The sequence below is a fragment of the Accipiter gentilis genome, chromosome 14, assembly GCF_929443795.1.
Source record: "Accipiter gentilis chromosome 14, bAccGen1.1, whole genome shotgun sequence".
Classification (NCBI taxonomy): Eukaryota; Metazoa; Chordata; class Aves; order Accipitriformes; family Accipitridae; genus Astur; species Astur gentilis.
This window is the reverse complement of record NC_064893.1, coordinates 9,067,197-9,074,915: the sequence shown is the minus strand read 5'-3', so window position 1 is coordinate 9,074,915 and position 7,719 is coordinate 9,067,197.

The window sequence follows — 7,719 nt, the reverse complement described above, 5'->3', positions numbered from 1 at the left end:
AACAAGCCCTGGAGCTCACATTTTTATTGTTACTGATAAAGAACACTCGTTCTGATAGTAGCTCACTGGCTTTGAGAAGATTGCTCAGCTTGCCTCTACTGACTTTCTCTCTACAAAATAAGAATAACAGTATTCTCTACAACAGGTATTTTGCCATTTACTAGAAATTCTGTCCCTAGGGCCCTAAACCCCACTAAGCCTCAAGTGCTCTCTTTGAGTTGTGTGAATGACGTTATGTATCCATTTTGTCTGAGGAATGGAAGTGGAAGGGAGGAGGACCAAGACTCCCAGACTTCCCCATCTCTCTTGTCAGTCCATGCCCAGTTTTCAGCACTGACTTGAACTTCTTTCTTCCTCCACTGTTACATCCCCACCCTCCTTTTTGGTCTCTCCTGGTGTGATTGTGCCTATGCAGAAGGCGTTTGAGAGTAATCCATACTTCATAAATTTATAATACTTTGTCTTTCTGAAAACAAATGTAAGCTGATCATCTTCCTCTATCATTTAAGAGTGCAGGGCATAAAATATACTTTCTTTAGAGTATTTTAATATGCCTCAGAAATCAAGAATGGATGTTCTACTTTTTTAATCTATATAGTATTTTAGATAGGTGGTTCCTAAGCTTTTTCAATCAAGCAACCCTTGTTGGCTCTCAGAATTTTTTCTCGTCCTTCCTAATGCCTTACCATGAAATTCATAACAGATTAGTTTTTATAAGATTTGCTGGTTTATTATGTATCTTTGATGAGTGACTATGACTAATGTAGTCTCATTATTATGGAACACTTTTAGTAACTTCACTTCAGACATGAACTCAATTTTTTTGTGATGCTGGATGGCATCATTCAGGAATGTTTGAAAATATGTAACAACTGCATTTTATAGAAAACCTTTGCCAGCATCTCTTAAAAAAAGATATTTCAACCCGAGACCAAGCATATGATAAATAGTTCTGCTTTCTGTGGCTTCACTCTTCCCTTTGGCATGTATACTTCGCTAGTGAGATTATTTTATGCCCAAAGAATGGACACCACAACATCTTAAATAAATCTCTACACATTCCAAAATGGAAGAATACCCTCATTCACGTGCCATAGTGGTTAAGACGGGGTCCTGTAGGAATCCCGTAGGTAATCTGTAAGTATGTTGGTAGCACATATTTCATTTGGAAATTTTCTTGCTTGTGTTGGATTGTCTCAATTTCTACTGTGCACTTGGCAGCTATAAACTTGTCATATCCTGAAACAATTAAATCCTTACCCTTTTCAGTAAAAGTTGCTTCAAAATAAATAAAAAAATCATTCCTAAATCAGTCTAGTTACAGTTGTCCAAGCATTATAATGCAAGTGGACCTAAACAATTTGAATCACATTTATGTTAATTTGGCTCATTGGCATATATTTTAATTATCAAATTATAGATTAAGTAGAATTAGCTTAAACACAATTGTCTATTTTAAGTGCATGTATCTATCTTTAAGGCTTGCTGAAGCATAGCTAGATTGGCTTTGAAGTAGACTGGTTGCAAAAGAACCCATGCTTTAATGTACGCAAGGGTTACCTTAGGTAACTGCTGCTGGTGGAGCACAATCTATACACTGAAAGGGTGGAAGTCATTGCAGTCAAGGCAGCTGGATATGAAACTGCTGCTGGTACTCATGGACCAGGCTGCTCACATGGGGAAACAGCTCAGGTTCTGTCACAGACTGAATTTGCAGATCAGCACTTAACTTACTTTGGATTTATCTGCAATCATTTTTTTCAAGCTTTTTTGACCTGAAAAGGGGAAAGAAAAGAAAAATTTTTGTTTCAGTGAACAAAGCGACACGTTTTCCAAACACCATTTCAAATAACTTATGACAAAAACAAAAGACTGTCTTGCAGGCATGGGTTGGGGTGATTTCACCCAATTGTGGGGAGTGGGAAGGGACAAAGGAGTTCATCTGTGATGCAGGAAGAATTAACTTGCTTAGGCTGGTGATGGGACATGAACCTGTACCTTGCACTACAGGAGAAAATGCCCTAAGCACAAAGTTACTATTCTAAGGCAGGCCGGGGGAAGAAAGTGTCTACTCAGTGTCTTCTAATAATTTCTTAGTTTGTCCCAAATTTTTAATATTCACCTGGTTACAGGGTACTCGGAACATTTCTTTCTGGTTTTATGATTAAGATATTTGCCCAAGACGTAGGAAGCCTAATTTGTACACCAGCCAATATGTAAACAAAGTGAACAGTGGTGAGAAAGAGGCAGAAAGCACTATTCCTCTTCACTTTCCCCTCTGAAACTCAGCAGCCTGGTGGTGATTTTATTTCCTGGAAGATGTAGAGTCAGAACCTTTTGGTAAAGGAGGGATTTGAACTTGTCTGCCACATCTCTGATGAGTACCCTAAGTACACTAAGTGAAAAGAAGGAACACCTACTTGTAGCACTGCCGTAAAACAAATCAAAATTACTCAATGAATTTGATCCGTATTTGTGAGTTATGTGAAGTTTGGGGTTTTTTCTTTCTTTTTTGATAGTCACTCAGCTCAGTAAATAACCCAAAGAATAAAGGAGGTGGTGGAAGGAATGAAAATTACAGCCCTGGCAGTCCACTGCCACATTTCCCAGGCAGCACAACATTACTGTTGCTTTTCTGTTGTTCATTCCCCATCTTGCTGACATTGTTTCAGTGTATGACGGGAAAAATAGTGAACATCATGAGCTACATCTCGCCTGTATCACAGCAGCTATGACTATTCAGGTTACTGTATAATAGCAAGACTTCTTTAAAACATGACTGGACTGTCTATGCATTGTTTGTGAAAGAAGAGAGGGAGTTGCATTTTCATGTGATCCTGCTTTTGCAACATGATATGAAAAAAAAATCTTTTCCTTTGCATTCTAAATAGTTACAAAGCTGAACTGTAATTTTTTTGCTCATTTCTTCTTTAAGAGGAACTGAAATGAAACTGTTTATGGTTTCATACCTGCAAAAGACTATGGGACAGATTTTTCAAATGGAGTCAGCTGGTGCAGTTGTAGAAAAACATCATTTAGAGTTTTATTATTTGTTCACTGACATGCCCTATTTATATTAATACAACAAGATCTGGGCATGATGTTTCAGACTTAATGAACACTGATGTTTATTTTTCCTTGGAGTAAACAAGGTATAAAGGAAGTCTTCCTTTCTGTGTTTCTACAGTGATAGTCCTAAGAACAAAAAACATTGTAAAGAATGTGTGTGATGGGGTTTCTGTTGAATAGGGATGAGGGGAATAAAATAATTTAGAAATATCTTAATTTAGAAATTAAATTTGAAATTTAATTTTGCTCAACAGAAATCAGAATTTTTAAGGTACACTCACTGGGGCCTGTAGCTGGGAAGAAGACATGGTCTGATGATGTGATGGAAAAGGGGGACCTTCTATCGGTGTTCTGTGAGCACTGGCCTCAGCTAGGATGCACTTCCAAGGTGAACTGAAGTGCTGAGGCCAGGGTCCAGCTCCACGATCCCCCATACCAGACAAATCTGTGGGACAGAAGGGTCTTCATGCAGTTCTGAAAATTTTTAAGAGGTGGCTTTGGGTGAGGAAGGAGGGGAGGAACTGGGAACTGGAGGCTAAAGAGAATCATGAAGAATGTCTCAGCTCTGTATTGCATTTTCTATGTGAGCCTTGCCCAATCTAGGAAACCAGCAGAAAAGTTACCCTTTGATGGGAGAAGAATGAGACCACCTTTACAGCTCTTGAACTTCTAAATATCTGGCAAACAAAACATTAAAAGCAACTCAAGCAACACAAGTTGGCACAAGTTCAGAAAAAGGAGGAATAGGAACAGGTTCAGAATAGAAGAGTGGATGCCTAGAAATTTTTTTTGGCAGGCAAGGCTACAATCTTGTTAGAAGACTAATACTGATAAAGATGGAGTCTTAAATTTTCCTCCCTATTTGCTTTCTTTTAGCAATTTTTTTTTTAAATTACTTCTTGTTATGGGAGGTGTGATGATCAGCTGCATGGTTTTGAGATGAATCATTTAAACAGCTTGCAATGACTATACTATGAGGGCTGCCAGACCTGGGAAGGCTTTCTGCTGGTGTCCATTATGGACATTAAGGTAATATGGAAAAAACAAGCTTGTTCTTCTTTGCATTAAGAAACAGCTAGAACTGGTTGTCTCATGCTGTTAGAAAACACTTTTACCCTTGTTTGGATGCTATGGTAAAAGGTGTTTTCACTAGTGGGAATAATTTGGTTTTATCTGTGTGTTTGAACTTCTTTGCTGTGAAATCTAACTACAACTCTTCTTGAACTGTGTTTCTTATGCGAGCTTAGGAAGCACAGGAATTGTTGCTTGGGCCCTGCTTAGAAGAGAATGGGCTTTTACAGTGAGAATTCTGAAACTTAGATTCTTGCTAGAGGGGAAAGGGATCTTTTTATTATTTTGATTCCTTTGTAGCTTATGCAGTGCAGTTATCTGCTTATGCTGTAGTTCTAAAAAGGAATATAAATTTCATAGGCTTAGCATCCATTTTAAAAGGCTGATCCAAGGAAAGGAAGCTGGAATATAAAAATTTTCTCCATTTCATCTATTACTCTGGTTCTCTTTGAAATGATCCACAGGCAACAAGGCTGTTGGCAAAGGTCTTATCCACCATGAGAAAATAAAAAATAAGAAAGCCCAGTTCTTCAAGCAAAGAATTGTCCACTATTTTCAGAAGTTAGTTGCATCTGATTGTTCTGATCAAGCTTTTGTAGTAAGAACACAAACTGTTTTCGCACTAGCAATATTAGAAAATGTGACTAGTGAAGGATTGCCCAGCATGTTCTGCATGTTTTAACTAGCATGTAGCTCTGGGTTTTTTTACTTTGTGTTGCCAGTAGGATCTTTTTGTTGTTAATGTCAAGAACAGTATGGACTTTCAGACTTCCCTGAAGCACAGACTCTATATGATCAGATCAGAGAATACAATCAAGGTAACATAAAAGGAAGGTGTTTAAAAAGATGTTTGAAACCACAAATTATTTTTCTTTCAAAATTAACACTTGGCCTTGCTGTCTTTTTGTAAAGAGATAGAATGACTCAATATCTGAAAGCCTTGTTGGGTCAGCCAATTGCCTGCCAGGCCTTCATGGTAGCCAGCCTGGCTGTTTGTAGGCTTCTCTTAGGTCTAGATCCGTGGTCCACTCTTTCTGTAAGTCTCACCTTCCTTCTGTACAGAGGTGGGGTATTTGTGCATGTATAAGCCAGAGAAAAGAAAAAGACAGACATATCTTAAGTAAACAGCCATTATCCTAATTTTTGTAGCTTCTGGGATCTTTTTGTGTAAAATGCTTCATTACTTCTTAAAATAAAGTATAAGGACACTGGAATGACTCCTCCTTTTGGGGGCTCTTTTTGAAGCACTGCTTCCCTCACCAATTCTGGAAGTTCTTGTCTCATTCTTCAAAAGAGGGCAACATGCCTTTAGACGTATTTTCCAATTTTGCTGTAAATTAAGGCTATAGCCCTTCAAAACGCTAACTACAATTACATTCTTGAATTAGTTCAGCCAAAGACCCTTTGGAATGAATAGATCTTGAAAAATTACTCTGGTTTTGTATTTCACTTGGGTTTTACCACTTGATAAAATAAATTGAATGTTCATGAAGGATAAGTCACCACTTTCTATAGTTTTGGTTTGTTGTCTTGAGGAATATTTTCTTTTGATAGAGATCAGGAGACGGTTGGCCATGCTGATGGAAGTTAGTGAGAAGTGTTAGACTGTAGACACATCACAGTGTGGGACGAATTGTTTCATAAAGCTAATCACACTGAAGATCATGGAGGGAACACCTGAAGGTAAGACAAAAAGAGAGAGTCATTCTTAGCATATGGTCTCACTCTCCAAAAACATGGCAAATCTGTTAATAGTACCTCAACAAGTGGGTAGCTCAGACTAAGTGCAGAAAAGTTAACAAATTTGTTCCCATTTTGATGGAATTAGGAAAAGTCTGTTGAAAAGGTGAGCCAATCCACACTGAAACCTTCCTGACCAGCCAAAAGAGCACAGAGAAATGTTTTATTGCCTTCCCAAATATGCTCAGCTGTACTCACTTCCTATGTTCCACACTATGGTCATCATCATGTGGAGGAAATTGGCTCTGATTCATACCACCCTCAAGTACTGCTACTCTCTTGTGTGACCTGTAATAGCAATACTTGCCTAACACCTGCATTTCCCTGTACTGGGGTCACAAGTCATCTCCATGAAACTTCAATCAAGCATTTTCTGGAAACAGCTCTATGTTTCAGAAATGGTGTCTCCACGTAGAATAGCTGTGTAGGGTAAATTTTTGAGCTCAGTCTCACACTCCTAGATTTCATTCCAAAAAATCACATTTATGGGCTTTTATTCATTAAATGCTCTGATGCATGTATAATCAAAGTATTAACATATGCATTAGCAAAGGACAATATTTGAGATTATTTTTTGACAAAGCTGAAAACAGCTGCAATCAGTGATGTTGCAGCTGTGCATGTTAGGTGTAAATGTGACCTGTAAACTCTTTGCATCACTCTTCAGTTTGGTTTAGCTTCCTGGAGTTAAAAGATTAGCCATTCCAGCCTATCTGCATTCACTGAGAATTGGTAATGCACAGTGGCTTAGCACAGTGCAGTCCCTCTGTCAGTGTGCTGCACTGTGCAGGCTGTGGGGCAGCGTGCCTTGGCATTTTCCCAAGTGCCACTCATGCACAGCAGAGAGTTTAAAACTCCTGCCTGCAGGAAAAGAGTTATGAGCCCCAAAATTAGGATCTGGACCCAGCAGTTACTGAGATGGAACCATTCTGAACTAGGATAAAACAGGGGAAAGTGCCAAATTTTGATATGACAATATGACAAATATTTTGATTGGACAGTCAGTTTTGGTTGTCATCTCTTTTGTAGTCCATATGTGTTTTCAGCACTCAGGACTACTAATTAAGGCAGTCATGAGCAGTGATGCTGGACCTGGTGTAATATGCCTGAACACCATCTAACTTCTACTTAAGCAAAATTTGAGAATTGAAACAATGTACAGCCTTTGTGTTGAACTTAAGGGCTAAATATTTGTGTCTTCATTAATGCCAAATTTTCATTATATGATAGATAATTTGTTTTATTTACTTGATCAGTTGCACAGTTTACTTTGTGAAGGAGGGGAACTAATTTCCACAAAACTTAGATTACTAGGGACCACGGTATAAACATGAAGTATTTATCACCATCTTCCATGACTGTATTAGTTGCTTGGCCTAAAAAAATCATCAGAACCAACCTCCCCCTCCCCCTGACAAATTACCTTGTGCAATTAAATGTGGTAATTTCCTGATACGTTTCCTGAGAATTTGTAAGCAATGAATATAGTGAAGAAATGTATTTTGTGAATCATTAGTTGCTATTATTCATTTATTCTGGCTAAACTATTTCCAATCTGTTCATGGTTCCAAGATATTTAACAGGAAATTATTTGCAACCAGGTGAGTTGGCTTGTCTGCATTCTTCTAATCTCTGACCTTTCAAATTCCTCTTGAGATCAGTGATTCAGAAAGCCATATGGGATTTTTTAATGTTAGGTACAACATTTGATCATCAAAAAAGTGAGGACGCTTTTGAATCCTGGGGCCTGTTTGCTTTTCATCTTCCTTAAAGGAATATAGAGCTAGATACAAGAGAGACAATGTAATTCTCTGCCTTCCTGTTCCCTCATTCTGCAAA